The sequence below is a fragment of the Parasteatoda tepidariorum genome, chromosome 8 (assembly GCF_043381705.1).
Source record: "Parasteatoda tepidariorum isolate YZ-2023 chromosome 8, CAS_Ptep_4.0, whole genome shotgun sequence".
NCBI lineage: Eukaryota > Metazoa > Arthropoda > Arachnida > Araneae > Theridiidae > Parasteatoda > Parasteatoda tepidariorum.
This window is the reverse complement of record NC_092211.1, coordinates 23,861,469-23,889,440: the sequence shown is the minus strand read 5'-3', so window position 1 is coordinate 23,889,440 and position 27,972 is coordinate 23,861,469. Positions and strand designations below refer to the sequence as shown.

Here is a 27,972-nt window from a genome sequence, read left to right as displayed (position 1 = left end):
TATATATATATATATATATTAACTGGTACAACGCGACTTCTCTAGGAGTATTTAAAGGTCTACAAAAATTCCCTTACAGTATATTTTTATTTGATACGAAAAAAAAACAATAATAATAAATTGAAAACTATTCGTCTCGAAAAACAACCTTGTGTTTCAATATGGCACAGTTTTTATTTGCATTTTTTAAAAGATTTAGCAAAAAGTTAGAATATTTGTTGATCACAGAACCTCACTGTGAGGCAAAGCATATTTGCGATTTTTCTTGTCCTGTAACTTTGTTTAGTTTATGACTCGGTAAGTTTTGTGTAGCCTTTGCTTTTCCTTTTCCCCTAATAAATACATGTCAAAACACTTGAAGCAATTTTAAATGTTTCCTCAACGTTAATTATACGCATCGAAACCATGGAGGATAAAAGTTAACAATGGTTTTAAAAAAAGCAGCTATTTCTGCGGCAAAGTAATTTCAAATGCCTCTTTGGTTTTAAAATGTCTTGTGCCTGGTAAATATTGCAAATTTTATACAGTTTTGAATTAATTTGTACTACAAAAAACTTCTTCGAATATTGAGTCATTGCGTTAGATAAGATGAAAAGTTAACAAATAAATAGTACTTATTATAGAAATACTTAGTACTCTATTATAAGTACTTATAAATAGTAAAACTTCAAATAGAACTTACTTCCTACACAGTGTGTTTATACTTAAAATTTTTTATTTAAAAAAATTTAAAGAATGCTTTCTAAAACATAATATATAATAATTTTATAAAATTTCATAAATTCTTAGCAGTAAAAGAAAATCTATACATGAAGCTGATTTTGATCGAATATATTGTAAAAATATTTTACTGAACTATTTTTTAGTCAAAATCTATTTCATTCGTTAGAGAAAAAGAAGATAATTTACATTGTCTTGAAATAAAACAGAAAAAAAATTTAATACTAAAGCGAAGCTAACACTAAAATTAAAGATTGATTTGAAGATTCAAATTACTTTCTAAAACATAATAAATAATAATTTTATAAAACTTCATATATTCTTAACAGTAAAAGAAAATCCATACATAAAGCTGATTTTGATCGAATATATTGCAAAAATATTTTACTGAACTATTTTTTAGTCAAAATCTATTTTATTCGTTAGAGAAAAAGAAGATAATCTACATTGTCTTGAAATAAATTAATACTAAAGCGAAGCTAACATTAAATTTGAAAGATCGACTCTCTATCATAATGACAAAGAAATATCTTTAAACGTAATCTTAGAACAAATTAATTCCTCTTTCCATATCACACTTTCTGTTAATCTCTATAATTATAGTTAGTTCAATAAACTTTTTTCCAGTTTAATAAATTTAACTTCCCGAACTTGGCATTTATTCTTTTTTCATTTCTCACTAAGGAAGTAAAAAAAACTTACGTATCTTCCACATGAAAATTTAAAGCCTTTACACAATAATTAAGAAATAATTATTTGTCTATAAACGAAAGTAAAATATGGAATAAGTGAGAAGAGTCGAGAATTTGTTTATTTTTTAATATGATTTTTATTGTAACAAAAAAAATGACTGATTGAGAAATATCTGCTCAAATACCAGAATTATGATATTTCCAGTAATTACAAGTACTAATTTTTAATGTATAAAAATAAAAAATAAATTAAGTGATGCAAAATGTTCATAAAAATTGTTTGTTTGTTGGCATTGTAATAAAACAGAGACTCGTATAAAAAAATGATGGCACAATTAATCTTATTTATAATTTTTTAAAATAGCTTTAAAGCACTAATTTAAACTTAACAACAAATAACAGATTACTAATGTTTATTTGTGGCAAAACCATGATTAGTGCATTTTCAATTCTTCAACAAATACTTGTTTTAATTACTTGAAAACAATATTGTATGACGAAAGTATTTCAATATACTGAACTAAATGCTGGCATTGAGAAAATAAAAACACTTCAACGTAACTAAATTAAATGTGAGTGTTGAAAACATGAATGTATGTCAGAATGTATTTCATTACATTTAGCATAAAGTTTAATTAAGTGGTACATAACGCAGCGATTCTTAAGTCTGTAGTCTGCTAGACGATTTCATTTGGTCGCTAAAATATTTGTTTTGATCACAGGTGGTCCAATGAACTTTTTTAGATAATAACANCACTTCAAAGTAACTAAATTAAATGTGAGTGTTGAAAACATGAATGTATGTCAGAATGTATTTCATTACATTTAGCATAAAGTTTAATTAAGTGGTACATAACGCAGCGATTCTTAAGTCTGTAGTCTGCTAGACGATTTCATTTGGTCGCTAAAATATTTGTCTTGATCACAGGTGGTCCAATGAGCTTCTTTAGATAATAATAATAATAATAATAATAATTTTTATAATTATAATAATAATAATTGTTATAATTTAATAATAATTGTTATAATTTAATAATAATTGTTGTAATTTTAAAGATAATAATTGTTATAATTATAATAATAATAATTGTTATAATTAAATTAGAATTATAATTACTATAATTGTTATAATTATTATAATTAGTATAATTATTATTATTATTATTATAATTATAAGTGTTATAAGTGTTATAATTATTATAAATGTTATAACTATTATAATTATAATTGTAACAATTATAATTATTATAATTATTACCATTATAATCATTATAAGTGTTATAACTTTTATAATTATTATAATCATAATTAATGTAAAATATTCATATTTGTTTCCTCCCCTAAAGTAATTTTGGTCTCTGTATTCAAATTCGACCAAATTTGAATTAAATGCAAGATTAAGGGAGTCATTAAGGAGGCAAGAATTAGAGCTCTATAATAAGTTTGATATTTTAAATGTGCTTTGTATATATTCTTCATAAATTACCTTTCAAAACAATGAATTTTATGTAAATCGATACCTTTAAAATATTTTTTTCAGAAACTGTGAGATTATTTTTTTTAATCATATGTTGGAAATAATGAGTCAAAAATATTTTATATACCGTATTTTACTTTACTTATTATTGTACCTTTACTACTTTGACAACGTAATAGTTTGGTCAATAATAAATTGACAGCGTAATAGTTATTTTCCTCCTACTCATTTAGTATGTGGTAGTTATTTAATATTTCTCATGTTTAGAATGTAGTAGTTATTAAATTTTCAGCATGTTTAGTATGTAGTAGTATTTTTAGTATGCGTAAGTTATTTAGTATTTTATACGTTTAATACGTTGTACATATAAAAGTTTACATTTATTTAATAGAGGTATCTAGTAGTCTAAACGTAACTCTAATTCAACATAACATTTAGTGTCATAACAACTATTAAGCGTCATCTCTTTCCTTTTTGAATTTTTCTTAGTCTCTGTTTCTTAACTTAAGAAATATATATATGTATAACGAAAGTAATTTAATAATAAGTGCATAGTTTCAATCTTTTTAATCAATGACAGGTAATTGAAGATGTTAAAAAGTTTTGAGCATAATCATAGGACTTTTGAAATTTTATTAAGAGCTTAATAAAGCCCAGTATAATTTCCAAATTTACAATATTTATTGCTTATTAATAAACAAAAACTTGACTTTTAATGATAAAATATTTGTACTTTAAAAAGCTAATGCTTTGCAAGAATGCTGAATAATAAATACTTTTAAGGAAAATATATATACAATCAGTGCTAAGATAAAGTTTTCGAAATCTATTTAAAGGTTATTTTTAAATAATAATGTATTTTTTAAGCAAAACTTATAAATAAAAACATCACCTCTAAATAGTTGGATAATAAATTGAAAATGTAAAAAAAAAAACATATTATTTTTACAATTTAAAATAATGTCAAATATTTTTGCAACATTCTGAACGTTTTTTTTTTCTTTTTTTAGAAATAACATAATAAACAAGTAAAAAAAAACTTTTTAATTTTGACTAAAATTAAACATCTAAATTAAATTTGAAATAAGTTCATAAACTTATAAAAATATCATGACAAAGCATTTTAATAACACGTACAGCAAAGTATCATTTCGTATTCAAAAGTAAATTTTTTTCATAACGATACAAAATTGCAGTAAATTTGCATTTATTTTTCAAAATTACGAATTAATCCAGCTATCACTTGGCAGCTCAAATGTCATTTAAACGGAAATTGCAAAATGAGTAAAAATTAAAAACTAAATATTAAGAAATTGAAAATTCTAAAACTGAATGATATCTTAAATATTTTTTTTCGAAAATGTGCATTAAAATGCTTATAAATACTTAGAACAAGTAAACAAGTAATTGATTATTTCATTATATAACTTAACATTTATAAAATTTTAAAAGTATAGTAATGTTTAATATTTTTTTATAAATTTTTAAAGTGAAAAATATGTTACATTTATCAAAAGATTTTAATTACTTTCGAATCTAAAAGCATAATATTAAGCTTAAAAATTTCTAATAGCTTTTTTTTTCAATTTACAAATTAATTACCCAATTGCTGCTCATTCATTTTGATTAAATCCACTTTAACATGCAAAAAGATCATTTCATATCTTCAAATATGCAAATGAGTCGGTTTCATTTCTGTTAATTGATGTGGGGAAAATGAATAAAAGAATTCCTGCTGTTACCATTTCATTTTCCTTCCCATAAAGGCAAATTCTCTAAATTCATTTTTCCCTAAATTCATTAATAAACTACATAAGATAACTTGGAATTATTCGACATTTTGGTCTTTCGAACAATGCAAGCATTATTGTTAACAAAATGACGTTATTTCAGACTATTTAATATTTTATATTTATTTTAAATGATCTTCAAGACATTTAATATTTTTTAGGATTTCACTGGAATCATCATTTTTAAAAGGTAACCACATTTTTCTTTTTAAATTATAATATCAGTATAATATTTTTATTACTAGGATAAGTTTTCCCAAATTTCAATTTGAGTGAAATAAAATATTGTCAAGAGAAAACGTTTATCCTTTTCTGACTAATACAAATGTAATTTTTTTCAGTAGTAAATATATTTAATATTTCAACAAGAAATATATTTATAAAATATATATTTTAACAAAAAAAATATTTTTAAAATATATATTTCAACAAAAAAAATATTTTTAAAATATATATTTCAACAAAAAATATTTGCGAAAACTATTTTAAGTGTTAGCATTCAATTTTAATGAATATTTTAAAATGTTTTAACTATTCCTATTTGTTCGATAATAATAATATTATTAAACAAATAGGAATATTTTGGGTATTTTGAGTAAAATTATTTATAAGAAAAATTTGCTGAATTCATTAATTTATGCATCAATTAAAATAGGAAGTAAATTACATAAGGCAATGTTATAGTATACTACAAAAAATTTAAATGTGATATATTGCATAAAGTTAAAATTAATAATACAACTCAGAAAATTTAGAATATTTTTGCACAAACTTACTACTTAGAAAGAAACTATTGTGAAAAAATAAAATTTCAATTAGTTTAATAAAAGTAAGTAAAATGCACATACATAAATTTTATCAATTCAAAATCAAACTTTTTAATCAGTAAAATTTTGTACGAGCATATAGAAAGTAGTTAACAAATACCTAAGTACGTTATATTTTTAAATTTTCATAAAAAGTTGCTTTAAAATTTGAAATCAATTTTAACTTTTTTTGACTTAATAATATTAATATATATTTTTTAATTTCTGTTACAAATATAAAAACAAAATTTTCGCTTGAAAATAGAAAATTTTATAATAAAAATAATTTTCTTTCCTCTCAGAAAACTGTTATTCTCCTTAAAGAGTTTTCCACAAATGATAAATTGAAAATGTTCATGCATCTTCTGCGCAAACTTGCATTGTAAATAAAAAAAGCATAAATCCATATTTTATGCATGTTTTTATTGTTTTTTAATGTAGGTACAAATACTTACATTTTATGAAACTGATTGAGCTTATAATGCCATAAAAGTTTAACAGTAAACCATAATATATTTAATGATACACTGAGAAAAAAAAAGTATAGTGAAAGCTTCCAAAATTTGGTAAAATTTACAGTGTAATGGCTCTATGGGAACACCAAAGCAAGGTTAATTTTTACCGAAACGGTTTTATAATGATTTTTCTGAAATTAGCAACAAAGCATTGTTTATAATATGTGTTAAAATTTCGTCTATGTGGTAAAATTTGGTCATTTTATCATTATACCTTAAAATATAGCATAAAAACCATTTATATCATTACATTTTATTTTTCAGTTTTGTATTTTTTACTAAACGTGTGGTAATAAAAGCTATAATTTTGAAAACCTGAATTTCAATAAAACCAGTACCGTATGAACGGAAAAATTATCAAATGAATAGTTTAAATACCGCATATTTTGGTTTTGTTATCAGAATTATATTTTCTTTAACTATAAATAGTTTCTTTACCATGTATGCTAATTTTACCCGATTATTTTTCTCTGTGTATCAGTACATTCAACTATAATATGTTATACGCTTTACAAAACTTTGATAAAGTATTAAATTAAATGTTTGTTTTTTCAAGTTATATCATAGCATCGTGTAATTGATTTTAAAACGACGGGTCGATGATCGATGGCTTGATTCAACTCACTCCAAAAGTTGTGGCAGTGAATAATAAACTAAAATAAAATAAAACTCTTCCTAAAAAGCCGATGCTTACGGGCTCCTAAATAGTTTTTTATTCATCCGATTTATTGATTATAGTTTCCTTTGTAAGTAGGATTTGTTAAAGTGCTTTTGAAAACCCATTGGAAAAAAAAATGTAAAACCACAGTTTAAGGGCCTTGCACTCAAGGAAAAACTATAATTGATAGCTATATACGCATTCTAGCCGTAAAAAAATTACCTGAGTCTTAGAACAGACAAATAATTCGGATATTTTAAAAGTTATTAATTTTAACTGTCAATTTGGCGACATTTTTCTACCTAGAATAAAAATGACAAACTTAATGAATTATTATCAAATTTCTGCAAATTTTTATGATTCCAGATGATACAGCGTTAGAGTAAATTTAAATATTAAAAAAATCACAAACGCTTTTGATTTTTACGAAACTGTAATTTTTTTCTTCATATTAATGACTTGCGTTTTTTTCTTCAAGATTACGGAACCTTTCTGACGTCGGAGCCCGATTTTATAAAGAAAGTTTATTAAATTAAGTGAGAACGTTATAACATATGAAAAACTATTTTTTAAATATTTAATTAGTGGAATTAAGATTTTTCAATTTTATCATTAATATTTTTAATTAGGTTATATTTCCGGCAGTTAAATTTGCAGTCCTTGCTGTATATTTAGTCTAGTTATGAATGTGTCTTTGGTGCAGATATGAATAAATAAAATAGGCCGAATTATGATTTGCTTCGAGATTAAAACTGCTGATGAAAATGTTTATTAGGGAAACATATTTCTTTAGCAAAGAATTATTTTATTTTGTTTCGAAAAGTATGAGAGGAAATACTAATATTTTATGAGAGGAAATATACTATTTTATAAGTGCTTGTCATATTTTTTTCCATGTATTATTATTAAAAGTATAATTCTTTCTTTTAAAAAATGCCATTTTCATTTAAATTATGAAATATAGGTTTTATCTAAATATATAATCAGTGGTTTCAAAACTCAGCACTGGTTATAAAAATTACGAACTTGCGGAACCCTTTTCCCTCTTCCATGGAACCTTAGTGTTTCATGGAACACCATTTGGGAAGCACCGCATAGGGGTTGATTGCTAATGATAGTTAAATTCGTCCTAACAGTCAAATTATTGCCAGCTTACAGAAGTTATGAAAATGGTATATTATTCACAAAAAAGCACTATTGCATGTCGCAACCTTAAGTGGCAACAACCTTAAACCAATTCGAAAACAACCTTAGTTTTTATTTACAAAACTGTGGCATATTACACGAAAAAAAATATTAAGAATTTATTCAATTTATAAATAGCGTTTAGTAATTCATCACAAATATTTTTTTAAAAATTGCGTTTGCAATCTACCTGTGGTTGAATTTTGAATAAATATTATGGTAGCTTCAGAAATTGTTTAGTCGCGTTGTTTTAGAAAAACATCAGTTAAACTAAAGTATGCAAATGCGCATCCACCTGCGCAGTTCTTTCTCATTTTTATACGTTTCAGCTTAAACCTAAAGAAAAAAAAAGTTTTTAAATCTGCGTATTGAAGAAATTTTTTTTCTTCCTTTTTGCCGTATGCCTGTTTTGGCAGTGGGGGTGCGATGGCTCCTGTTTTTCAGTGGCGCCATTTATGGCCAGGAATTCGACTTCTGCCATGTCATTCACACAACCACAACCCGTTTATAGGGCGGGTCACATTCACACACAAAGGAGAAAAGACATAGAACATAGAGAGAGAGAGAGTGAGAGAGAAAGAAACATCCATGCCTTGTCCGGGATTCGAACCCAAGACCTTTCTGATGCAAGATTTCTGATGATGATTATACAGGGTGATGCTAAATGGTTGCCCTTAGTGTATATATTTAAAGTCCTTGTCAAAAGAATCTACATATTGCGGGTCGCAAAATATAAAAAAGCTATATAAATGGTGAGAGTGTAATAATTTGAAAAAACAGCTGGTCGTTAAAAGGAAATTATTAAATGTTTAGCAGGCAATCAAGTTGATTCGGATATTTTTCATCTCTCCATCTTTGATAATGATTCATTATATTTCAAACAAATTTTCTCCCTGTTTTTCATGATTTTTAACTCACTGTCTTCGATAATGATTTTTCATATTTCAACAAATTCATTCAACAATTTCATATTGTTATTTTCTTACTCTTTTATATTCTAATTCGAGATTTATTTCGTGCAATTATACATCTAATATATTTATATTTTTGTTTTAATTTTTGACGAGAGTTCTAAAGAAAGATTTTTTCTTATTTGACTGGGAAATTAATACAAGTCATTACAAAAAATTCAGCTACAAATACTGAAAAATACAATTCTCTCGAAAATTTCAAAGAAAACTCTTATTTAAAGATAAATTTTTGTAATTTGCATAAAATTATTTATTACATGTTTAAAAAAATTCAACGTTACTTGACATTTATTTTAAATTCAAACTCTCTCTAAATCAATATAATATTACTTTAATCTATAATTATTGTTATAAACAAGAAATATGCACGATTAAATTCGTGAATTCTGCTAGTTCATAGCACCTAGAACATAGAATGTACACAAGTTCAACATAGAATGTCTTTAAGTAGAAAATATATGCATTGATTACATCATACACTGAGAAAAGAAATATGATGAAAACAACCATAATATGATAAATTTCACCGTGTTTCTGGCTCTATGAGAATACCGAAAAGCTCGATAATTTTTGCTGAAAAGCTTTGGAAATGATTTAAGTAAAATTAACAATAAAATATAGTTTTATAATATGTGATAAACTTTAGTAAATGTGGTAAAAGTTGGTAACTTTATCATGACACCTTAGAACATGGCATAAACCTTAGAATATGGCTAATTTGATTAAATTTACTTTTCCGTTTTGCATTTTTTTACCAAATGTGATATTTACCAAAAATATTACCAAAAATATTTTAAAAACCAGACTTTTCCGTAATCTGTCATTATGTAAATTAAATGAATGGTAGAAATGTTATGAATAAAAAAATTATTACGAATAAAAATTTTTATGAATATTTATTTACTATATTATACAATTTTTTATTCATGTACTTAAATCGATCATATTATGAAGAAGTTTTTGTAAGCGACAAATGCATTTATTATGTAAATTTTTAAAAAAAAGACATGGCATTTACCACAGCATATTATAAAAAGTATTTTTTATTAAAAAGTAAATAATAGAGTATAAAAAATTTTTTTTTCAGATTTAATGTAATAATTACGTTTTATGAGTTAAGGCTAAAGCTAAAGTTTACATAAATAAAAACACATCCTCTTAAAAGGAATGAAAAATGATTAATATTACCCCGACCTTTTTAAAACTTTTCAAAGCGACTGAAAGTTTATAAGTCAACAGAATTAATCTTACTTTTTTATTAGAAAAAATATCATTTTCTCTTTTTGTTCTCATTTTGCTTTTATAATAACATTTAAAAGAATATTATGACAACCACATTAAGGTGAAAAATTGTTTTAATCAAATTAACTGAGTTCAACAAAAAAACTATGTTTTATCATATTTTATAAATCAAGATAAATGTATCCGTATCAAACATTTTTCTCATTGAGCTCTTTCCACTAACAAAAGTTAAGGAAAGTCACAAAAAAGTACTGATTTATTTTTATTTCAAAGATGTTTAATCATGGTTTTCAAAAAATGTAATGAACTGGTTAAAAGTATAATTTTGGTTATTGTAGTTAGCACTAAAATTTATCGAAACCTACGTAATAATTGTTGAATATAGGGAAATGCTCTAAATTGAATTGCCTCAAAAATAACACATCATGACAAAATTACACATCAAATGTGACAAAGTTGAAACTTTATTTAAAATGAATATTCAATACGATCAAATATTCAAAAAGATAAATATTTGCAGCCCTTATCTATATTTCAAATTTATTTTAAGAATAAAGAATGTCTTCAGATCTGTGATCAAATTTTTTAACTTGCCGCCATGTTTACTTACTAATGAAAACGGATTCTAAGAAGTGTTTCAATTTTGTGCGCGTCACTATACTCAAGAATGAGTACATGGGATTTTCAAATTCGACTGTATTTTTTCCGGAGCTATTTTGACAAATTTTTGCTCAATTTTGATAAATTCTTTTTTACAGTGTAATTAAAAGAAATGGTGGATAATAATTAGTTAAATAGTCCTAAATATGAATTGACATTCAAGTTACTTTTATTTTATACTTTCACACCGAATCAAAGGCAATAGTGTGCAATAGTTTTTAGCAAGTTGTGATAAAGGATTCGTTTCCTTTTGTTTTTAATTATCAGAATTAAAGAATTATTTACTTTTATAATTTCAAGTAACAAAATAACAATAAATAAGACCAATAGAAAACAAAAAAAATTAAAGTTCAATTTTTATACATGTTTTCAAAATTAAGCAGTCCGAAAATTTAAACATACTCTTTATCTGTGATTCGGCATTGCGGAGAACTAGAGGGAGGAATCTCAAGTAGTGACTTGAAACCCACCCAGCTTCAGATCTATTTGTACCAGTTTGTGTGGGAGGTAAAAGTGGCTTGTGCGCAATAGACTATGACCATATTGCCCCAGTCATGCTGTCGGTCAAAAAATTGCAAATTTTTAACCTCCATGACCCTTTAGGACCACAAAGGTCTGTTGCAGGAATGCTTTACATTTAATACTCCCTTTAATAAATTCCTGCTGAAGTTAAAAAAGAAATTATTCCAATAATAGTCTTATATTAATTAATTCTAGAAAAATAAAAATGAATAATATAGTATTTATTAAATCTCTATTCATTTCGATAAAAAACAATTCAATATAAATAAAAAAATAATGCAATATAAAATAAATTCGAAAAACTTTTCCTTAATTTTCTTAAGTATTTCATTTTTATAATATATCATGAAACTTTTAAGGAAATGTTAATTAAGGAAGTATTAGTTGATTACTAATAGTTTTAAGTTTCAATACTTAATACTATTGCAAGAAGTATTGCAATACTTTTATACTTTTAATTTGATAATATTTGGTTTTTCTTAGTAAAAAAGCATACTCTAATAATTTTCAAAGAAATCATTTCTCATTCTTAAAAGCATTTTTATTTACTTAAATATTCCTGTTACCAGCTATGAAAACATTGAATATTTTAACCATTAAAAGAAGTAAAGATAAGAGTTAATGGAAATGAAAAGGTCTATAAATTTCGGTCTTTAAAACAAGAAACCATTAAACCCAGGAAGTTGTTTGGATAACGTGGAACCGACAGTGAATTTCCCAAAACCGCAAAGATGGCACACCTCCAGATAGTTGAGTTTATAACCATGACGGTTTACAGTATTGACTTGAAGTGAAATGAAGATGTTAAAAGTTATAAATAGAATCCCAAAACATCATTCGCGAAATGAAATTTTGAGATTTCCATTTTATATTGCATTTTGGAAGTTATTTGGAAACTTTAATTTAGTTTGAATAACCAGCATATATTTGCATGGGGCAAATATACGCAGCTCCAGGAAAAGGAATATTATGGGACTCAAAGTAAATTACGCTGTAATCATTATTTAATTATTATAAACACATTTTTTCTATTTAAATTAACTATCTGTGCAGGGATAAATGTCTATGTATATTGTTCCAATAATGGGAATAATATAAATCATCTGCGTTTTTGAAAATTAATGTAAACAATTTTTATCTTAAATTAACTTTATTTAGCGATTACAAATAATTCATTACAACTATTGGTTAAAAATTTAAATGCAGGAAAGAATAAAAGTTTACTAATACCATAATAATCATTATTGAAATTTATCATAACTTGAGATTGTAATAATGTTTAATTTGTTACAATTTTAACTGTTACTTGTAATTACAATAACTTGTTATTACAATTGCTTGTTATTACAATTACTTATAATCATGATTTCAACCAAAAAATACCATACTTGTAAGTATGATTACTGATAAATATGATTACAAAATGATTAACAGTTAAGAATGATAATGTTTCTGATTGTAATTATGATTTCAATTACCAATGTTTTATAATTATAAGTAATAATTGTTAATTTATTAAATTAATCGTGACTACAGGTAATAATAAACCATGATTATAATACAACTGATTGTTTACCATTTCAATGTTTAAGCAGTATAATTATTATATTTCTATTTGAATTTTTTCACCATTGCATGAAATACTTTTTCCAATCAAAATAGATGTTTTCCGATGGAAATAGAAATAGTTTTAAAAATCAAAGGATTATTAGTTAAAATTCTACACGTCAGTACATGTTTATTCTTTGGAACATTCAATAATTCTACACTTTTCGAACACACTGCGTAGTTCTTTTTCTTTAGGAATATGAAAAAACTAAGATTTCTATCTTATAAAAAATTTTTCAATACAAAATTACATTCTGCTGCATAGAAAAAAGCGAATTTCATTAATTATGCAACTCAATCATTACTATGAAAAGTAATTCTTTGTCGTAATTCTGACTTACAATCACCTGTAATCATGATTATTTGTAATCATTTACGTAAAAATAATGCCGACTACCCAGTAGTTTTAAAAATAACTTGTACGAGTAATTACAAGTTCAATTATCATAGTCAGTTACGATTGTTTTTAATCACGATTACAATAATTGATTACGTCTCATTATAACGTCTAATCAGATCCTTTTATCCCACTCAGAATTATAAATATTAATAATATTAAGAACTATTAATAATAATTATAATAATAGTATTATTATAATTATTACTATTAATAATAATAAGATAGGTTACAATATTATTAAACAAGAATATATTCTTACTCTTATAATTTATGATGGTTATTTGCAAACATTAGTATGATTACTTGTAATTCAATTTGTAGTTCATGCAAACTGTTAATACGATTACCTACATCCCCTGACTTAATTCTAATTTATGGTTATTTTTAATTATGACAATAAAAATGTATACAATTATATTTAAAAATTATGATTGCTTTTAAATACGTTAACAAAAAATGTATCAGGTGTAATCATAAATAATAATTAACAATATTTTATCCCACTTTCCCATTTATTAATAAAGAAAAATTTATAGTACTATTAAATACGAATATATTCCTATTTTAATAATCGTTTTGTAAAAATAATTTATCTCTACTCAATTAAGCTTGATTAATGAGAACGTGATTTCCTGAAATGCTGGTTATCACGAGTATATAAATATAAATTATGGCTACTACTAATTATTATTCCTGTTGTACTTGCAAATTATGTTTACTTGTAACCACAAATACAAATTATTGGTTACATATAATCATTAAGTATAATTAATTACATCTTACCCATTTCTCCTACACAATATTAAAAAGAAAATATTTTAAATATAACTCAATTGGAATAGATCCGTGTTTTTATTATTTTTTAAGATTATTTTTAATAATTTTATTATTTGTAATATGATTGTTTAGGATCATTATTATCCTTAATCATAAATAATTAATTATGAATTATGGTTACTTATAATTGTAACTGCAATTAAAATTGTGAGTATAAGTTTTTTGTAACCATAGTTACTAATTTATTACTTTCTGCATTGAATATTAAAAAAAAGTAATTTTGATAAAGCAATTACAAGACGTGTTTAAGTATGAATACCAAGATAATAATTTCATATTTAATGTGATAACACAGGTCAAAAGCTTTTCACTGTATTATTCCTGTTGTATTTGCAAATTAAGTTTACTTGTAATCACAATTACAAATTATTGGTTACATATAATCAATAAGTATAAATAATTACATCTTACCCATCTCTCCTAAATAGTATTAAAAATGAAATATTTTAAATATAACTTGGAATAGATTCGTGTTTTTATTATTTTTCAAGATTATTTTTAATAATTTAATTATATGTAATAAAATATGCATGATTGTTTAGGATTATTAATATCCTTAATCATGACTAATTAATTATAAATTATGGTGACTTATAATTGTGATTGCAATTGTAATTGTGAGTATAAATTTTTGTAACCATAATTACTAATTTATTACTTTTTTTCCAACTCCTACATTAAATATTAAAAAAAAAAAGAATTTTTAATATTTCGAAATAAGAATAAAGCCTAAATTACATTCTTAGATTATAATTTAGAAACAATAAGTCTTTTGATAAAGCAATTACAAAACTTGTTTAAGTATGAATACCAAGATAATAATTTCATATTTAATGTGATAACATAGGTCAAAAGCTTTTCACCGTATTATTCCTGTTGTATTTGCAAATTAAGTTTACTTCTAATCACAATTACAAATTATTGGTTACATATAATCATTAAGTATAATTAATTACATCTTATCCATCTCTCCTAAATAGTATTAAAAATGAAATATTTAAAATATAACTCAATTGGAATAGATCCGTGTTTTTATTATTTTTCAAGATTATTTTTAATAATTTAATTATATGTAATAAAATATGTATGATTGTTTGGGATTATTAATATCCTTAATCATGACTAATTAATTATAAATTATGGTTACTTATAATTGTGACTGCAATTAAAATTGTGAGTATAAATCTTTTGTAACCATAATTACTAATTTATTACTTTTTTCCAATTCCTACATTGAATATTAAAAAAAAATGAATTTATAATATTTCGAAATAAGGATAAGGCCTAAATTACATTCTTAGATTATAATTTAGAAACAATAACTCTTTTGATAAAGCAATTACAAAACTTGTTTAAGTATGAATACCAAGATAATAATTTCATATTTAATGGGATAACACAGGTCAAAAGCTTTTCACCGTAACCGTGAAACTATCATGTTAGACCTTTCGATGCGCTAGACAGGTCAATTTGCTTGGAAAAAGATCGAATTCATACATTAACTCTAACATTTGGACAGCATCCAACCAATAGTTTCAGAACACTTATCGTTCCAACAATTTTTCTATTATCGCCAAGCAATTTTTTGCGTTATTATCATTCAAAAATGCTGGGAGAAAATAGTTACTAAAACTGTTATCTACTTTAAAAATTACTCGTTTATTTTTCCCTTATAGAGGGAAGTAACTGCTTTCGAGTATCAAAAGTATTCTATATTGATTTCTTTTTTTCTTTTTTCTTTTTTTAACTTTATGAAGAGAAAACATTTCTTCCTGAAGTAAATATGTTTCTAATTGTAGGTCTATAAGTCTTCTAGTTGTAGTGATATAAAACATTGAAAATATTAAAAAAAATCATTTCAAAGCATTTTTTTTATTAAATATCTCCTGAGCCAAAACTTTAAAAAACTTGTGATACAGAAAATGGTTAAGTTAAAAACCAATTTTAAAAAATAAATATTTTTTTCGAATGTGCTCATCATTCATTAAAAATTAGCTAATAAATTTTTACCGTTTTTTTTTCTTAATTAAATAATACCTCTTTAAAATATTAGCTTAAATGATGATGTGATATGTAAATATTTTTATTAAATTTACTCCTTTTCTTTACATAAGGCATAATACATAAAGACATAATTTGTTATTTTAAATACTTTTCGTAAAATCAACAATCGAATTTATTTTCTCAGGATTAACTACGAAGGTCTGTTATCTTATTTAAAGGTTTTATTTTGCATACATTTAATATAAGGGAACATACATTGAATGTAAGGGTCTTACGTCATTTGATGTTGTTTTCTGTTTCCTCCTTGAGGCTTTCTAAAATTGAAATGAATATTTGAAGATTAGAAATCGAGAAAGTTCTTAGAACATTACGTCTGACAAAAAATTTTGACACTGAAGAAGGTTGCTGAGAGGATAGTTAAGATACATTTTTTTAAATTTTAGTTTTAATTGGTATCATATTTGTTTAAGCATAATTTGGTCTCTACTTCTTAAAAAAAGAATTCATTTCATGGAAGTTGCAATTAAATCACTATAATTAAAAGTATTGCTTTGCGATAGATCTCCATCACTATCCTCTGTTTTATTTTATTTAGCGATAGATCATATGCAGGTGCAAAACTTAATTATAAGTTTTCGACTATCAATATTCAATTTGCTTTCGTAGAGGACTTTTTGATGGAATTAACCTGTATTTGCGTTACTTCGAGACGAAAACCACAAAAACCTCCCACGGTTAGCCTGCGGGCAAAGAGATTAAAACCCATGATCCGTCTCCCACTGAGAATATTTTATGTCAGCACTGTAGTCAGTGTGAGCCGGCTTTAGAATGCGTATCGACCAGCCATCGCTGGGATTCGAACCCGGGGCACCGGGTCACCTCTATCCCCCACCACGGCTGAATGTACAAGTATTGGTAATAAAGCGCACGCTTACGAGAAAGATTGTTCACATTTGAACTCCGGTAATCACTGGTTGATCTAGGCACTCTTCCTGTCACACAAAGCCCAAGTGATTTTTAGCTAGTCTACTGTAAACAATTTTGCATAAAATTACTTTATAAAGTACTGGCACTTTGGGTTCATCATCAGTAAAATCCATTTATCATAATTTTTATTTTATCCATTAAGTATAGTACTTTAATTTTACAGTAATATTTATTTAATTGAAATAACTTAGTTATGTTACGGTAATTATCACCGTAAAGTGTCAGATATCAAATTTTTTGTTCCGTAACATATTCCTGTAAAAATGGATGCTAGAGTAAAAAGTACCGGCATCCTGAGATCTGATACTTTATACTGTAATTTAATCCAGAATTTTTAACAATGTATGCAAACTATAGGAGTATTTCGTGGTTCTTCCGCAGAGTGACAGATATATGGATTAATTTTTCGCACTAATCGCTTTTTTTTTCCAGCAATTTGATACCCATTAATCTTGGTGACACTCATGTTGCCGGTACTTTTTACAGTAAAATTCATTTTTATCAGAACATGTTAAAAATCTGATATACCATAATTTTTACGGCAATAATTATCGTAAAATCACAGAATCATTCTAATTAAATAAATATTACTTAAAAATTACGGTATAATTTGTACAGATAATGCATCCAAAGTGCCGGTATTTTATACCATAATTTGATCTAAAATTTGTACATTGTATTTGTGTGTATATATTGAATTGTTATACACATGTTCAGATGCGTCTTCTGATCAATACTTTATATAAAAATTTTGATACTTTGCTAATTGATAAAAATATTTGTTTTCAGAATTATTCATTGTCACTCTGCAAGCATCAAGCTTATATTAAATATCATAATTTGTAATTCAATTTTTGTTTATTTTAGCCTCTTTTTCTCCTTTTGTATGACTACCTACAGATTATGATAATTTTTAAACAAGTCGAGTTTCCATAAATGAACTTTTTTTAAACAAAATATACAAAAATTTAAAATTAACATTAAAGTAATATAAATTATAATACTCACACAAACTTTAACTATTACTTCCTAAAATCTAAAACAATTTTGTGCCTAAATAAATATCAACAACGGTATAATATTTTTTCTGAGAAAAAATAAAATTGAATATTTTGTTTCATTTTTTAATAGTAAAATTAAGAATATTTCAAATACAATGATCTATTTTCATACCCATAAAGGCCATCTGCCGGACGTATGCTATGATTTCAGTTTCATAGATAGCATTCCTGCCTTATTATCTAATACATATAATTCTCTTACGTGGCTCCCAAATTTTGGCTGTATTTCTTTTCCGCCGGTGGTAACGTTTGCTCTGTTTTGTTTACGTTACTATTTCTCTTACACGGCGACAAAAAAAAGCCTCATTATAACTCCCCGAATGGCAACTCTAGAAAATCGACCAATGATTGCCGCTAAAAATGTCACATGCCAAATCTAGCTGAGGTGGCTCAACATATAGCGCTTTTAAAAACGGAAACTGAAATAACCAGAGAGCATCAGCTGCGGCAATCTCATACTATTAAGCTAGGCAGAAGTGAGTAGTCTTTGTCGATAGATCTCTATTTTAGTATTTTGTCGAAAGCGCTTTTTTTTACGAATTTATATATTACGAATTTATTTGACGATTTTCGATTTATATCACGAATTATACTGTAGCACATTTCTAATAGGTTTAACGAATTACATGTTATTTATTTGAATTCAAATTAATTTTAATGACTAAAAAGATGTAATTTTTTTTTTAAAAAAAAGTTTTAATATGGATTTGAATGATTGTTTTGAATTCTTAGAATTTTGTGCATTTGCAATGTACCTAAGCTAGTAGCGAGCAAAGCGAGCTTGGTTTGCGAAGCAAACCATATAAGATTGCGTAGCAATTTACTGGGGTTGGCGAGTGTTAGCGAGCATGGGGCGCACCCCACTAGTTAGTAATATTTAAGTAAAAGAGAATCTAGCAATAGACTGAGTCGAAATAGTTTTAAAAAATTTAAATGTCACTGTTGTCGTTCCAATTAAAAGGAAATCTGCTTCGTCAATGGTGTTTTGTTTATCTAACGGTATAATAGATGTTTATACTAATTTATATTTTGCAGACGTATACTGTATAATAATTGTTTTACGTTGCAATTTCTAGTACCCTTAATCAAAATTAATTTACAAAAATTACTTTAAGAACAAAGATAAATTTGCTTATTTAGAATTCTTTGAACTCATTGTCTCACGTATTTGTTCAGCGTCCAACAAATTGTTTATCTATTGTCTGCGACTGTTCAATATCGCATTGTTTAAATCTCTCCTCTAAAATTCCAGAGTAATTTTTAGCTAACTTCTGCAGCAAATTTTCTCCATACCATTCGCATTTAGAAATACATTGACCTTTATACATATTGAAATGTATGAAAGCGTATAATTATTATTATAGAGAACGAACAATATTTGCCTTTTGACAATAAATCTTAATTATCTAACTAGTTAATTATTTTCAAAGGAATTGGCACAGTTTTTGTAACATTTATTAATTTAATCAATACAAAGTTAAAGAAAATATTTGTTTAAATTAATTTGTCAGAAATTAATAAGCGTAAACTCTGCTTAACATAGATGTGAGACTAAAAGAACACATTTTGTAAATTTATGTGAATCAAACAAATAATTGAAATTGATATTTTATTTTAAAAAAAATTTTAATAATAAAATGAGAAAACAATAAAAATTAAATGTTTTTTTTTGTGTATAAACAAATATTTACTCCAGTTCAATTATATTGTTTTCCTTTTTATCCTGCTTTTTTTTAACTATTTTGATTTAGAAATATAAGTAAATTACTAACGGAATTCCACTCTTTGTATAGGGTAGAAAACAAAGTAAACAAGCAATAAATTAGTACAGAACAATAATGAAAAGTCATGCACGAAACTAAAAGACATATACAAACACAATTAATAGCACTAGAATAGTTTCAAATCTTTTTTTTAAAAATTTGATTTGAGGGTATTTGCTGCCTTTTCTGATGGCTTTGCGTTATTAGATTAAGCAGAACACGTTTCTAGTTTCACATTTCTAAATCAAATCATGTAATACCGGCAAAAAGACGACGACGGCTTCCAAAGAACCGGTTTTTCCAACTAGCCTACGACATATTACAAAAAATTTAAGTTTGTTGATGCAAAAAGTTTTACTGAAAATATTCTTTTTGGGTCAAAAGTTACAAGCTGAAAAAAAACACTAAAAAATGTCACCTCTAGATTACGGTCAGTTACCGACAAAAATGTTTCATTCACTGACCGTAAAAATAAATTTATGCCCATAAGATTATCTTGACCATAAGATTATCTTGACCATAATAGTATGCTCGCAAAAGTTAACTTCAGTTCGGGCCTAAACGTTCTTTGAGACTCTAGATTTGTATGTTGAATCAAGGCTAACCGTGGAACGTGGCAAAATAGAGTAGTGCTGCAATCTGTCAAGGAATGAAATTGCTGCGTGTATGTTGTCATCAGTAATGTGGAGAGAGTATGATGTTCTTTAGCTCAAGATGGGTCTGAACCTAGGAACTTAGTGTCCGCCGTCGAATTCTGAAACCACCATAGAAAAGAGTGCACACACCCGATTGGAGCTAAATTTTTATAATAACCGTATAAACTGCGATCAACTCTATTAATTTTGCTGAAGTTCATTTCAGTTATGGGTATTAGGCTTTTTTATTTAATCAAGGGAGCAGACCGTATAAACTTTGAGGGAATTTCTGTAAAGTTAGAAGAGCTGAATAAAAGAAAAGGGCAGCAATGATAACAAGGGGCAGAAAGAGTCTCATAAAAATGCTTCTAATACAGCTAGAACAAAAAATTAATTTTTTAATTATTAAGATCTGTATTTTATTTCGAAATAAAAAAAGCGATCAATGATTTGATACGTGTTTGATTAAAACATTCCCTTAAACGTAGATAACTGAATAAATAGCTCTTGTAAAAATACTAGTAAAGCTGATGCCAAGAGATGAATTCTCATAGCAATGAAATCAGATGCTTTGACTGTTCTTTATTAATCGCTGTTAACAAAATTATGGGGTTTGAACTTTTTTTTTTTTTGAAATTAAAAGCTTCTGCCGTTTTTAATTAATCGCTATTATCTAAAATATTTTATTTGGATTTATTTGGTTTTGAAATCGATTGCCTCACTATTCTCTCTCAGTCGCTATTATCAAAATTATTTGAGTTAGAATTCATTTGGTGTTGGAATCAAATCACAGCTTAAAATTTCTGTTGGTGTTTGTTTTCTAGACTAGTATTAAATGCTATCTTTAAAAATTGCTTTTATCAATTTTTATCGTTCAATATTCTTTTGTAAACATACATTTGAAATGAAACTATGGCATTTCATTTTTCAGGCATTACATAAGAAAAGTACGAACTTCATGAACTTCTGCGTTTCTAAAAATTGTATCCACATTTGTTTTGTTTAAGAAGGTACTTCTACCATTCGTTACATGTCATTTGTGAAAAATCACTTGTATGTATCTTGCCAACTTGTTGAGAAGGAAAGGTTGAGGCCATGTAGGTGTACAAGATCTAATCAGTCACCCCACCAATAGCAAACCCTTTTTTGTCTATGAATCAGAATAACACCTACTGGTAAAGAGATAGCCATTATTCTGCTAGAAAAGCATTTACGTTGACAACTGTTGAAATAAATCTAGGTACTCACTTAGCGTAAGAAACAAAGATAGAAATCTGCGAATGGACCATAAGAGCAGAAATTGTTTTCAATTTTTGATCCTTCAACTTACAAGAGACATATGCATATATAAACTTAGATTCATCTCCATAATTCACTGAAGAAAGTTAAATACATAATGACAGGCTTTCACATCTGGAAGGGGATATTCGCATTAGATATTTGCATCATTGGAATGTGTCTTCAAGCAAGACCGTAATCAAATGGGCGGAGAGGTACAAATCTCCCGGGAAATATATANCAATTTTAACTTTTTTTTAATATTTTTATTTATAAGGTAAGAAAAATATTTTTCAACCTTATAGTTTATTTTATACCATATCTAAGTATTGATTCGCTGTAACACGAGATAAATTTCCTAAAAGATGTTTTAGTCTAAACGATATTAAAACGATAAAAAAATTATTGCATTCTTTTCTGACCTAATACCTTAAAATTGAAGTAAGACGAAATTCCTTAAAATTATTTAGTTCTTAGTTATTTTTTATTACGTTATGTTTCAACTGTTATCATTTTTTTATAAATAATAGCGAAAGAAAATATTTTACTGAGGTAAATTATTTTATTTTATTGAGGTAAGGCGTTTTTCAAACATAATGGAGAAAATTCTATTGGTTGTAAAAATCATATATATATATATATATATATATATATATATAATCATGATTAATCGTCATAATTTTCATTAACGCAATTCCAGATATTTGATTACGAGTAATAATAAATAGCCAGTAATGGTTTAATTTACAATCAAATAATTATGACTATTATCATGATATAGGATTACTAGAGCCCCCTGTTCGCTATCAATCCCCAACCCCCAAAAATTTCTACGCAATTATTTCTTGTTTGTTTTAAATTACTTTATCGTAATTTTATTCGGAATTTTTTAAGCGTTGGTATAAAAAAATTCTCTAGGAAAGTTGAAACTGTTCGCTTATGTGTGTATTAAGAAAAATCCCACCTCCAAACATTTGCCTTGGGATTCTATGAAATTATTATTGAATCTATTAGCAAGCATAAATAAGCGTAATCATTTCTTTAAAATAACACTTAAATTTAAAAGTTTAGTGTTATAATAAATTTGGTGAGTTCGCAACCATCATTTAATATTTTCGATACATTTAATACAATTTTGCCTGCATCATCACATTGTGCATGAAGCTGAACGTTCAGAATCATTTAACGAATCTCTTTAACGGTAACTTACAACAGAATATTAATATAATGTATATGAAAGCATAATACAAATTGTAAAATGGTTAATAAGTTTCGACACCAGTTCAAATAATAAATCTTAAATTGTAGCGTAATGAGGTAATATCATAGAATTACATTTAAATAAAGTACATTTAAATACTTCTTTTTAGTTTCAAACTCTTAATTTAAAAAACAATCGAAATCAAAAACCTAAAAATAGCAGATTAGCATAAAATAAAAAAATATTACAGTAAATATTTTTAAATTTGGGATAGGAAAATATTTTATAGGAAAACAATATCTTAATGACTTTTATTAATCTTATGCCGATGGCAACCGAAAAAATAGGGTAGTCAATGAGGTCTGGTAGTCAATGAGGAACTGGATCCTACCATGTGATTTTAAAGCCAATAAAAAAAAGTCTACAAAATGGTCTAGCTAGAATATCAGACAACTTTCATTTTATTATATATAAGGAGAAACTCATGATTACTAATTAATAAGTTGTGCATTTAAAATCTGTTAAAATTAAGTTCAATATTAGTACATACCATCATATTATTATTATTAGTATACATAAACTAAAATTGCAAGAAATCACGTAACTAAGCATAATATAAAATACAGATGTCCCACGTAATCATAAGCCTCAATTGCAATAAATTGTGATCGAGATTATAAGTAATTAATTATTTCTAATAATTTGTTATCTCGCTGTATTATTTGTTATTTACTGTTGTTAGTTATTAGTTATCTAGCGGCCTGAATTATATATTTCAAAGAATCCAATTTATATTTCTATCCGTATGAAGCAAAATATAGTATTAAAATATTGAACGAGATATTTTTTTTAATTTTCTTTCAGGAATCGTAATAATTTAAAATTCAAAAGAAAAGACCCATAACAGTTTCCCGAAAAATCTAAAAACGCTGAATATTTCAACAAATACACATGGAAAGAAAGCTATTACAAAATAGTGCCACTACCTTGCGATTTGAAAAAATAACAAAACAGATGTTTTTCAAGAAGCAGTTGCGTTATTTTTTTCAGTAGCACCATTATATATTAATGTATATACTTTTTAAAAATCTACTGAATAATATTTAATAATTCTCTTTCTGCTCTCTTACGACTTGAATAGAGCGTATATGTGTTGTAGGTTTTTAAAATAACTAACATTCCTGTAATGTTAAAAATTTCCCGAAAAAAATGGTTAAATAACAATGTATTTAACTGTCATTTTACCATATTAAAAAAAAGCATTCAAATGACTATAAATAAGAGTGTAATCAAACTGTTAACTGGAAGAAAAACCGTTTATTAACTGCTTTCACCTAATACGGTTAAGCAACCAGAATTTTATCACACCAACTAAGTCCACCTTATGAAGCCACTTAATTTCTTGCAATTGCGTACATATTATAACCGAGAGAGCTAATCTATCAGTCTCACAAGACAGACAGAACTAGAGTTCGAATCCCAGTGTTGACACCGCACATGAAGAGTTTCCGTTGTCCTGCACTCTTCAATGCTCATTTCCTAACAAAAAGCCTAGCTCTAATTTTCAATTTAACTTCCTTTTTACGGTTTTGAAACTATGCTTGTTGTAAATGGTTAAAAAAAAACATATTGTTCTGTATTCATGTTCTTATAACCAAGCTAGCTGTAAAAGATTTTGAAACCTTAAGGGTAAAAAATTTTCTTTACCGTAAACTTTGCGGTTAGTTGGATGGACTGACTGCTGCCAGTTATTTTTCCATAATTTTAGAATGAAAATTTTAACAGTGTGCAGGTTACAGTATTCAACATAAAACTATAGTTTATATTATAATGATAAAAATGAAAGAGATAAAATTGAATTTAATATACAATTTAAATATTACACTAACTTGCTACAATCGTGACTATTTCTGATCACTTAATAAATATTGCTTCTAATCATAAATCCTAATTACTCTGATCTAGATTATGATAACTTCTGAATTAGGCTACATATGGCCTCTAATGATTTCTTGTAATCTTAGGTCATGATTATAGGTAATTCAGATTACGTGTAATCATGGTTTGTTTCAATCATAAGTTTTTGTTACTTGTAATTATGATTACTTGTAATCGTGAATTATGTGATAGCTCATAATTGAAATTACTTGCAATCATATTTTGAATTGTCTTTGTGAATTAGGACTATTTTTCGTCAGTAAATTATCATTGCAATTATAATCTACAACATTTGTAATTGGAGAATGTTGCTGCTTAAAATCATGGTTATATCCGTAGTCAAAAATTTCTATTTTTTGTAATCAAGAAAGCAGATTAATCATAATTTGTTATCATTAGAAGAATTCAATTGCATTTGGAATTGCAATAGTTCATTGAAGCTGTAGTAGTCCATTAAAACTGAAATAATCCATTAGAATTTAAATAATCCACGCGAGACTATTTATTGAAGAAAAAAATTTAATCTCTGTTGATGTTCATCCCTATAATTTACGAAATGTTACACAAAAAAAAAACTCTCGTAAAATTACCAAACTGTGTAGTATACATATTTCTGGTTAAAAAAAAACAATTGTGGTTAATAAAATTAAACTAACCAGTTTTTAAACCATTCATTTGGTAATTTTTCCGTTCATATGGTAACGGTTTACCGGAAATTCCGATTTTCAATATTATAGTTCGTATTGCCGCACACTTAGTAAAAAATGCAAAAATGAAAAATGCATTTAACCAAATAAAGGGTTTTTATACCATGCTCTAAGATATCAAAATTTACCACATTTACCTAATTTTATCGCATGTTATAAAACCCATTTTATTGTTGTTTCTTTTACCAAAATTATGATCAAAGCGCTTCGGTAAAAATTACCGTGCTTTTTGTTGCTCCAATCGAGCCAGAAACACGGTACGTTTTACCATATTCTGGTAGTATTGACTATACTTTTCTTCTTAGTGCAGTTCTCATAAATTTTGATATTTCTCGTAATATTTGATTTTTTGACATCTATCTCCGGCATTTAAATATTGAATTATTTTTATGCGCTTATAACTTTTTGACAAGGATGAAATAAACAACAAGGAATAAACACCTTAAATAATTGCATGGTGCAATTTTTTAATGGGCATGACTCAGTTTTCATAACTTCAGATAATAAAGCTTACTCTAAGATAATTTTTTATATTATTAGAACTTTTAAAATCATAAATAGAATGTACTTACCCTAATCTTAAGTTCTTAGAAGTGTGTTTTCGTATTCCAAAGCATCAGCGTATCTTGAAGTCGTCTGCTCTGGTTGTGGTTAATCTCGAAATAGCTTTCCGCGCGGAGACAGCTTTCTTTTTCGCTTGGCTCTCTTCTTTCTCTTTCTTTTTGCATTTTAGAAAACATTCTATTTCTTTTCTATTATTTGTTAACCTTTAGTTAAAAAGGAATAAAATTTGAACTGGAATCCACTGGAAGTAATTTATCATTTTATGAACTAATTTAGTATCGAAAATACGATTTTCGTCTGCATTTTAGAAGTTTAGAATATACAATCAAACCTTGATTTAGTGAACCTTCAAAGGACCGAAATTTCAGTTCACTATAACCGTGAGTTCACTATTTCCGCACTGCAGACAATTTTAACTAATTTTTCCAAACTTTTTCCTTTTATTACACATTATTTAAATAAATGACCAATAAAAGGAAATACAAAAATGATTAAGGAACAATATGTAGTAGCAAAAAAGGAGTTAACTTTTATTTTTTATTATTCTTCGTCTTGCGTTCGAAAGATTTAGGAATGGAAAACTGATATAGAAGAAGCAAACAAGAAAAAAATGCTTATGGCTACATTCCACTCAATAGAGGGTTCTAAAAATCGGTATATGTATTTTATGTAGAATTTTCAAAATTATGAAATTTCTACATAAAATACATATACCGATTTCCACTCAATAGATGGTTCTAAAAATCGGTATATGTATTTTATGTAGAATTTTCAAAATTATGAAATTTCTACATAAAATACATATACCGATTTCCACTCAATAGATGATTCTAAAAATCGGTATATGTATTTTATGTAGAATTTTCAAAATTACCAAAAAATGAAGAAAAAGAATCCGTCGAAGACAGAAAAAGTTCGTAATATCCAATTTCCTCTCTTCTTTCTGTTCACTGTATCCACAAAAAATACTATTGTATGTGCATAGCGAGGTACGGCAATGAACATTTCGCTCACTATATCCGGGAGTTACTATAAACCATGGTCACTATAACAGGATTTATCTGTATTTGATTCTAAATCAATCAATCTGATACAATCTGAATTTCCACATTCTGCGATGATACTCAACATTAACATAGTCGTTCTGATAAATGTCCAGAAAACTTATTACATCCAAATTTATACTATTTTATTTAGTTTTTCATTGACATACTATCTTATTAAAACTGATTGGAAAAAGCATCTGCGTGAACCAGTGAAACTTCTGAATGATCGGTAATGTCTCGGATTCATATAAAGAAATCAGAGTAAGAAATTCCGAGCAAATGTATACCGGTCAATAACTCAAGTATATTCCATATTGAGTTATTATTCCAGTTATTCTGGCCGTTATTAATAGCAATCGGCAATTATAATAATAGCCACGCATTTTGACAAAATTGCATTTTAGTCAGATTGCCCCGTATTCTCGATACTAATATTTTTTCGTTTTTTAAGTTAAGTGCCATTGTCGTATATACACTAAATACTGCAAAATAATCGATATTCACCAAAAATACTCAGTGAATGTCATGTCTACATTCACTAACTTCGTTATTTCACCAATTTCGTTATTCCCAGAAACAACTCAAAGAAATAAATTATATTTCTCCGAAAAAATTCTTAGGTGATAACAAAACTAGACTTATGGAAATGTGCATCGTAAAAGAATTATTTGTAAACTATAAACTATGCTTGTTGTAAATGGTTAA

General features: G+C 26.2%; 2 protein-coding genes across 3 annotated transcripts in view; one reads left to right on the top strand and one right to left on the bottom strand.

The window, feature by feature from the left end:
* Nucleotides 1–26,352, bottom strand: part of LOC107443829 (BAG domain-containing protein Samui) — a 64,235-nt gene extending 37,883 nt beyond the window's left edge. Inside the window, exons 1-2 of one of the 2 annotated variants that reach the window (XM_071184474.1) lie at nucleotides 26,230–26,301; nucleotides 21,782–21,946 (exon numbers count right to left, since the gene is read on the bottom strand). The gene's annotated coding sequence lies outside the window, so the exon portion shown is untranslated. Of the gene's footprint in view, nucleotides 1–21,781; nucleotides 21,947–26,229 lie in introns of both variants that reach the window. The other variant, XM_021146299.3, reaches the window with a different exon arrangement.
* Nucleotides 1–27,972, top strand: part of LOC107444651 (organic solute transporter subunit alpha) — a 74,709-nt gene that overhangs the window by 15,814 nt on the left and 30,923 nt on the right. The gene's annotated exons all lie outside the window — the stretch shown is intronic.